The 9,104-nt window shown below is 38.1% G+C and overlaps 1 non-coding gene across 1 annotated transcript; it reads left to right on the top strand.

Annotated features, from left to right (window-relative positions):
• Nucleotides 1–5,516: 5,516 nt before the first annotated feature.
• Nucleotides 5,517–5,620, top strand: LOC127740766 (small nucleolar RNA R71). The gene has a single exon (XR_008001625.1). It is a non-coding gene; the product is annotated as a small nucleolar RNA R71 (small nucleolar RNA).
• The last annotated feature ends 3,484 nt before the right edge of the window (nucleotides 5,621–9,104 follow it).

Here is a 9,104-nt window from a genome sequence, read left to right as displayed (position 1 = left end):
ATCATGGATCATCACATTCATCAAGTTGAAGTGCAAAGAATATCTTAGAACAGGAATAAATCAAATTGGATAGAAGATAGTAGTAATTGCATTGAAACTTGAGGTACAGCAGAGCTCCACACCCGTACTCTTTGGTGTGTAGAAACTCCACCGTTGAAAATACATAAGTGATCAAGGTTTAGTCATGGCTGAATGGCCAGCCCCCAAAAGAAAAACCAGGATGTCAAAATCCAAATATGGAACCAAGATGTCTAATACAATAGTAAACTATCCTATTTATACTAGACTAGCTACTAGGGTTTACAGGAGTAAGTAATTGATGCATAAATCCACTTCCAGGGCCTACTTGGTGTATGTTTGGGCTGAGCTTGATCTATCCACGAGCTGAGGCTTCTTTTGGAGTTGAACGCCAAGTTGTAACGTGTTTTGGGCGTTCAACTCCGGTTTGTGACGTGTTTCTGGCGTTTGACTCCAGACAACAACATGGAACTGGCGTTGAGCGCCAGTTCACGTCGTCAATTCTCGAACAAGGTATGGACTATTATATATTGCTGGAAAGCGCTGGATGTCTACTTTCCAACACCGTTGAGAGCGCCCCATTTGGAGTTCAGTAGCTTCAGAAAATCCATTCCGAGTGTAGGGAGGTCAGATTCCAACAGCATCAGCAGTCCTTTGTCAGCCTCCTTATCAGAGTTTTGCTCAGGTCTCTCAATTTCAGCCAGAAAATACCTGAAATCACAGAAAAACACACAAACTCATAGTAAAGTCTAGAAATGTGAATTTAGCATAAAAACTAATAAAAAAATCCCTAAAAGTAACTAGATCATACTAAAAACTACCTAAAACCAATGCCAAAAAGCGTATAAATTATCCGCTCATCACAACACCAAACTTAAATTGTTGCTTGTCCCCAAGCAACTGAAAATCAATTAGGATAAAAAGAAGAGAATATACTATAAATCTCAGAATATCAATGAATATTAATTCTAATTAGATGAGTGGGACTTGTAGCTTTTTGCTTCTGAACAGTTTTGGCATCTCACTTTTTCCTTTGAAGTTTAGAATGATTGGCTTCTCTAGGAACTTAGAATTTCGGATAGTGTTATTGATTTTCCTAGTTAAGTATGTTGATTCTTGAACACAGCTACTTTTATGAGTCTTGGCCGTAGCCCTAAGCACTTTGTTTTCTAGTATTACCACCGGATACATAAATGCCAAAGACAGATGACTGGGTGAACCTTTTCAGATTGTGACTCAGCTTTGCTAAAGTCCCCAGTTTGAGGTGTCCCGAGCTCTTAAGCACACTCTTTTTGCTTTGGATCACGATTTTAACCACTCAGTCTCAAGCTTTTCACTTGGGCCTTCATGACACAAGCACATGGTTAGAGACAGCTTGATTTAGCCGCTTAGGCCTGGATTTTATTTCCTTGGGCCCTCCTATCCATTGATGCTCAATGCCTTGGATCCTTTTTACCCTTGCCTTTTGGTTTTAAGGGCTATTGGCTTTTTCTGCTTGCTTTTTCTTTTTCTTTCTATTTTTTTCTTTTTCTGCTTGCTTTTTCTTTTTCTTTCTAAAATTTTTTTTCGCAAGCCTTTGCTTTTTCACTGCTTTTTCTTGCTTCAAGAATCAATTTCATGATTTTTCAGATTATCAATAACATTTCTCTTTGTTCATCATTTTTTCAAGAGCCAACAATTTTAACATTCATAAACAACAAGATCAAAAATATGCACTGTTCAAGCATTTATTCAGAAAATAAAAAGTATTGTCACCACATCAATATAATTAAATTAAATTCAAGGATAAATTCGAAATTCATGTACTTCTTGTTCTTTTGAATTAAAACATTTTTCATTTAAGAGAGGTGAATGATTCATGGAATTATTCATAGCCTTAAGACATAGTTACTAAATACTAATGATCATGAAGTAGAGACACAAAACATAGATGAACACATAACATAAAAACCGAAAAGCAGAAAAATAAGAACAAGGAATGAATCCACCTTAGTGGCGTCTTCTTCTTGAAGGACCAATAATGTCCTTAAGCTCCTCTATGTCCTTTCCTTGCCTTTGTTGCTCCTCCCTCATTGCTCTTTGGTCTTCTCTAATTTCATGGAGAATGATGGAGTGCTCTTGATGTTCCACCCTTAATTGTTCCACATTGTAACTCAAATCTTCTAAGGAAGTGTTGAGTTGTTTCCAATAGTTGTTGGGAGGAAAGTGCATCCCTTGAGGTATCTCAGGGATTTCTTGATGATGAGCTTCCTCATGCATCTCTTGAGATCTGTGGAGGGTCTCTCTTGTTTGCTCCATCCTCTTCTTGGTGATGGGCTTATCCTCTTCAATGAGGATGTCTCCTTCTATGATAACTCCAGCTGAGTATCATAGATGGCAAATAAGATGAGGAAAAGCTAGCATTGCCGTGGTGGAAGACTTTTCGGCTATTTTGTAGAATTCAAGAGAGATGACTTCATGAACTTCTACTTCCTCTCCAATCATGATGCTATGAATCATGATGGCCCGATCCACAGTAACTTCGGATCGATTGCTAGTAGGGATGATGGAGCGTTGGATGAACTCCAACCATCCTCTAGCTACAGGCTTGAGGTCCAGTCTTCTCAGTTGAACTGGCTTGCCTTTGGAGTCTCTTTTCTATTGAGCTCCTTCCACACATATGTCCATAAGGACTTGGTCCAACCTTTGATCAAAGTTGACCCTTCTTATGTAGGGGTGTGCATCTCCTTGCATCATGGGCAAGTTGAATGCCAACCTCACATTTTCCGGACTAAAATCTAAGTATTTTCCCCGAACCATTGTAAGATAATTCTTTGGATTCGGTTGAACCATTAAGATTCTGACTTGTTGGATGGGGTTGGTTAGAACTTCCCAACCTCTTCTTTGGATCTCATGTCAAATCTCCGGATACTCATTTTTCTTGAGCTTGAAAGGGACCTCAGGGATCACCTTCTTCTTTGCCACAACATCATAGAAGTGGTCTTGATGGGCTTTGGAGATGAATCTTTCCATCTCCCATGACTCGGAGGTGGAAGCTTTTGTCTTTCCTTTCCCTTTTCTAGAAGATTCTCCGGCTTTAGGTGCCATCAATGGTAATGGAAAAACAAAAAGCTTATGCTTTTACCACACCAAACTTAAAATATTGCTCGCCCTCGAGCAAGAGAAGAAAGAAGAGAAGAAGAAGAAGAAGAAAATATGGAGGAGAAGGGGAGATGTAGGTTCGGCCAAGGTATAGAAGAGGGGGTTGTGTTGTGTGAAAATGAAGTAGAATGGAGGGGTATATATAGGGAGGGGGGAGAGGGTAGGTTCGGCCATTTAGGGTGGGAAAGATTTTTGAATTTTGAAGGTAGGTGGGGTTTTTGGGGGAAGAATGGATGGATGTGAGTGGTGAAGGGGGTAATTGGAAAGAGAGGTTGAGGTGATTGGTGAAGGGTTTTTGGAAAAGTGTGTTATAGGATTATTAGGAGGTAAAGTAGGAATATGTTAGGTGGGGATCCTGTGGGGTCCACAGATCCTTAGATGATCCTGTGGGGTCCACAGATCCTGAGGTGTTAAGGATTTACATCCCTGCACCAATTAGGCATGTAAAATGCCTTAGCATACCATTCTGGTGTTTAAACGCTGAAGGGATGCACGTTCTGGGCATTCGACGCCCATGTGCAGCATGTTTCTGGCGTTGAACGCCAGTTCCATGCTTGTTGCTGGCGTTCAGCGCCAGCTTTCCTCAGGGCATATTCCTGGCGTCCAAACGCCAGGATGTTGCTTGTTTCTGGCGTTCAGCGCCAGATCCATGATCTATTCTGGCGTTGGACACCAGCCAGATGCACCTTACTGGCGTTTAAACGCCAGTAAGTCCTTCCTCTCATGGAGCCTCACAGATATTCAGAACATGATGAGGGCCTCTCAACACCAAACTTAGAATTTGACTGTGGGGGCTCTTTTTGACTCTATACTGAGAGAAGCTTTTCATGCTTCCTCTCCATGGTTGTAGAGGGAGGTCCTTGAGCTTTAAACACAAGGTAGTCCCCATTCAATTGAAGGACTAATTCTCCTCTGTTAACATCAATCACAGCTTCTGCTGTGGCTAGGAAGGGTCTTCCAAGGATGATGCATTTATCTTCTTCCTTCCTAGTGTCTAAGATTATGAAATCAGCAGGGATATAAAGTCCTTCAACCTTTACTAACATGTCCTCTACTAATCCATAAGCTTGTCTTACTGACTTGTCTGCCAATTGCAATGAGAATAAGACAGGCTATACCTCAATGATCCCTAGTTTCTCCATTACAGAGAGTGGCATAAGATTTATCCCTGACCCCAGATCATACAGAGCCTTGTTAAAGGTCATGGTGCCTATGGTACAGGGTATTAAGAATTTACCAGGATCTTGTCTCTTTTGAGGTAAAGTTTTCTGAACCCATGTATCTAGTTCACTAATGAGCAAGGGAGGTTCACCTTCCCAAGTCTCATTACCAAACAAATTGGCATTCAGCTTCATGACAGCTCCTAGATATTGAGCAACTTGCTCTCCAGTTACATCTTCATCCACTTCTGAGGAAGAATAGTCTTCAGAGCTCATAAATGGCAGAAGGAGATTTAGTGGAATCTCTATGGTCTCTATATGAGCCTCAGATTCCTTTAGGTCCTCAATAGGAAACTCCTTCTTGCTTGAGAGATGTCCCAGGAGGTCTTCCTCACTAGGATTTTTGTCCTTCTCCTCCCTTGTGAATTCGGCCATATTGATTACATCAATGGCCTTGCACTCTCCCTTTGGATTCTATTCTGTATTGCTTGGGAGAATACTGGGAGGAGTTTCAATGATTTTTTTACTCAGCTGGCCCACTTGTGCCTCCAAATTTCTAATGGAGGATCTTGTTTCACTCATGAAACTTAAAGTGGCCTTAGACAGATCAGAGACTATGTTTGATAGGTTAGAGGGGCTCTGTTCAGAATTCTCTGTCTGTTGCTGAGAAGATGATGGAAAAGGCTTGTTATTGCTTACCTGTTTCTTCCACTATTATTAAAGCCTTGTTGAGGCTTTTGTTGATCCTTCCATGAGAAATTTGGATGATTTCTCCATGATGAATTATAGGTGTTCTCATAAGGTTCACCCATGTAATTTACCTCTGCTATTGCAGGGTTCTCAGGATCATAAGCTTCTTCAGAAGCTGCATCTTTAGTACTGTTGGATGCATTTTGCCATCCAGTCAGACTTTGAGAGATCATGTTGACTTGCTGAGTCAACACTTTGTTCTGAGCCAATATGGCATTCAGAGCATCAATTTCAAGAACTCCCTTCCTCTGAGGCATCCCATTATTCACGGAATTCCTTTCAGAAGTGTACATGAATTGGTTATTTGCAACCATGTCAATAAGTTCTTGAGCTTCTGCAGGCGTTTTCTTTAGGTGAATGGATCCACCTACAGAATGGTCCAATGACATTTTGGAAAATTCAGATAGACCATAATAGAATATATCTAATATGGTCTATTCTAAAAACATGTCAGAAGGACACTTTTTAGTCATCTGCTTGTATCTTTCCCAAGCTTCATAGAGGGATTCACCATCTTTTTGTTTGAAGGTCTGAACATCCATTCTAAGCTTGCTCAGCTTTTGAGGAGGAAAGAATTTATCCAAGAAGGCCATGACCAGCTTATCCCAGGAGTCCAGGCTATCTTTAGGTTGTGAGTCCAACCATGTTCTAGCTCTGTCTCTTACAGCAAAAGGGAAAAGCATGAGCCTGTAGACTTCAGGATCTACTCCATTTGTCTTAACAGTCTCACAAATCTGCAAGAACTCAGTTAAAAACTGATAAGAATCTTCAGATGGAAGTCCATGAAACTTGCAGTTCTGTTGCATCAAAGTAACTAATTGAGGTTTCAGCTCAAAATTGTTTGCTCCAATGGCAGGAATTGAGATGCTTCTTCCATCAAACTTGGACGGTGGTTTAGTGAAATCACCAAGCATCCTCCTTGTATTATTGTTGTTGGGTTCGGCTGCCATCTCCGTCTCTTGTTCGAAAATTTCAGAAAGGTTGCCTCTAGATTGTTATAATTTAGCTTCTCTGAGTTTCCTTTTTAGAGTCCTTTCAGGTTCTGGATCAGCTTCAACAAGAGTGTCTTTTTCTTTGTTCCTGCTCATATGAAAGAAGAGAACAAGAAAAGAAAGAGGAATCCTCTATGTCACAGTAAAGAGGTTCCTTATTGTTAGTAGAAGAAGAAAGGGAATAAAGAAAGGAGAATTCAAACAGAAGGGTAAGGATAGGGGTAGTGAATTGAGATGAAGAGAGGTGAAGAGAAGTGTTAGTGAATGAATAAATAAATAGAAGAAGAGAAGAGAGAGAGAATTCGAAAATAATTTTGAAAAAGTAGTTAATGATTTTCGAAAAATAAAGATAAGAAAAAAAATTAAAATTAAAATTTAAAAAAATTAATTAATTAAATAAAGAATTTTTGAAAAAGAGGGAGGTATTTTCGAAAATTAGAGAGAGAAGTTGTTAGGTGGTTTTGAAAAAGATAAGAAACAAACAAAAAGTCAAATAGTTAGTTGAAAAAAAAATTTGAAAATCAAATTTGAAAAGATAAGAAGATAAGAAGATAAGAAGTTAGAAAAGATATTTTAAAATCAAATTTTTGAAAAAAGATAAAATTTCGAAAAAGATATGATATAAAAGATAAGATAAAAGGATATGGTTAGAAAAGATTTAATTTTTAAAATTAAAATTAATTACTTGACTAACAAGAAACTAAAAGATATGATTCTAGAATTTAAAGATTGAACCTTTCTTAACAAGAAAGTAACAAACTTCAAATTTTTTGAATCAATCACATTAATTGTTAGTGTAATTTCGAAAATTTTGAAATGAAATTAAGAAAAAGATTTTTGAAAAAATATTTTGAAATTTTCGAAATTAATAAGATAAAAATGAAAAAGATTTGATTTGAAAAAGTTTTGAAAATATAAGATTTTTAAAATTGGAAATTTGACTTGACTTGTAAGAAACAACTAATTTTTAAATTTTTTTGACCAAGTCAACCCAAAATTTCAAAAATTTGGAGAGAAATAAGGAAAGATATTTTTTTGATTTTTGAATTTTTGATGATGAGAGAGAAAAACATAAAAATGACTCACAACATGAAAATTATGAATCAAAACTCATGATGCATGCAAGAACACTATGAATGTCAAGATGAACACCAAGAACACTTTGAAGATCATGATGAACATCAAGAACATAATTTTGAAAAATTTTTTATGCAAAGAAAACATGCAAGACACCAAACTTAGAAATCTTTAATGCATGGACTCTAACAAACGAAAAATGCATATGAAAAACAACAAACAACACAAAACAAGAAAACATCAAGATCAAACAAGAAGACTTGTCAAGAACAACTTGAAGATCATGAAGAACACCATGAATGCATGAATTTTCGAAAAATGCAAGAAAAATTTTTAAAGCATGCAATTGACACCAAACTTAAAAGTTGACTCAAGACTCAAACAAGAAACACAAAATATTTTTTATTTTTACGATTTTATTATTTTTTGTGTATTTTTATTATTTTTTTTGAAAATATTCTTTAGAAAATATTTTTTGGAAAATTTTTTTGAAAACTTTTTGAAAAGAAAATTACCTAATCTGAGCAACAAGACGAACCGTTAGTTGTCCATACTCGAACAATCTCCGGCAACGGCGCCAAAAACTTGGTGGACGAAATTGTGATCATCAATAATGGCTCTTTGGTATGTACATCTGTTAACTCAGCACTTTCTATCCACAACTTCGCTCAACTAACCAGCAAGTGTACTGGGTCGTCCAAGTAATAAACCTTACGTGAGTAAGGGTCGATCCCACAGAGATTGTTGGTATGAAGCAAGCTATGGTCACCTTGTAAATCTCAGTCAGACAGATAATAATTGATTATGGAATTTCGAAAATAAAATAATAGTAAATAAACATAAAATAAAGATAAAGTTACTCATGTAATCCAATGGTGGGAATTTCGGATAGGTGTATGGAGGTGCTGTGTTCCTTCTGAATCTCTGCTTCCCTACTTTTTCCTTCTAGTTTTTCATCATTCCTTTCCATGGCAAGCTTTATGTAGGGCATCACCGTTGTCAATGGCTACATCTCATCCTCTCAGTGAAAATGGTCCAAATGCTCTGTCACAGCACGGCTAATCATCTGTCGGTTCTTAATCAGGTTGGAATAGAATCCAGTGATTCTTTTGCGTCTGTCACTAACGCCCAGCCTTCAGGAGTTTGAAGCTCGTCACAGTCATCCAATTCCAAAATCCTACTCGAAATACCACAGACATGGTTAGACTTTCCGGATTCCCATGAATGCCGCCATCAATTCTAGCTTATACCACGAAGATTCTGATTAAGGAATCCAAGAGATATGCGCCCGGTCTAAGGTAGAACGGAAGTGGTTGTCAATCACGCACGTTCATAGGTGAGAATGATGATGAGTATCACGGATCATCACATTCATCAAGTTGAAGTGCAACGAATATCTTAGAACTGGAATAAATCGAATTGGATATAAGATAGTAGTAATTGCATTGAAACTTGAGGTACAGTAGAGCTCCACACCCTTAATCTTTGGTGTGTAGAAACTCCACCGTTGAAAATACATAAGTGATCAAGGTTCAGGCATGGCCGAATGGCCAGCCCCCAAAATAAAAACTAGGATGTCAAAATCCAAATATGGAACCAAGATGTCTAATACAATAGTAAACTATCCTATTTATACTAGACTAGCTACTAGGATTTACAAGAGTAAGTAATTGATGCATAAATCCACTTCCAGGGCCCACTTGGTGTATGTTTGGGCTGAGCTTGATCTATCCACGAGCTGAAACTTCTATTGGAGTTTAACACCAAGTTGTAACGTGTTTTGGGCGTTCAACTTGGGTTCGTGACGTGTTTCTGGCGTTTGACTCCAGACAGCAACATGGAACTGGCGTTGAGTGCCAGTTCACATCGTCAATTCTCGAACAAGTATGGATTATTATATATTGCTGGAAAGCTCTGGATGTCTACTTTCCAACGCCGTTGAGAGCGCGCCATTTGGAGTTCTGTT

Source organism: Arachis duranensis, chromosome 7 (genome assembly GCF_000817695.3).
Source record: "Arachis duranensis cultivar V14167 chromosome 7, aradu.V14167.gnm2.J7QH, whole genome shotgun sequence".
In the NCBI taxonomy this organism is placed as follows: Eukaryota; Viridiplantae; Streptophyta; class Magnoliopsida; order Fabales; family Fabaceae; genus Arachis; species Arachis duranensis.
Note: the sequence above shows the minus strand (reverse complement) of the source record. Positions and strands in the feature narration are given on the sequence as shown.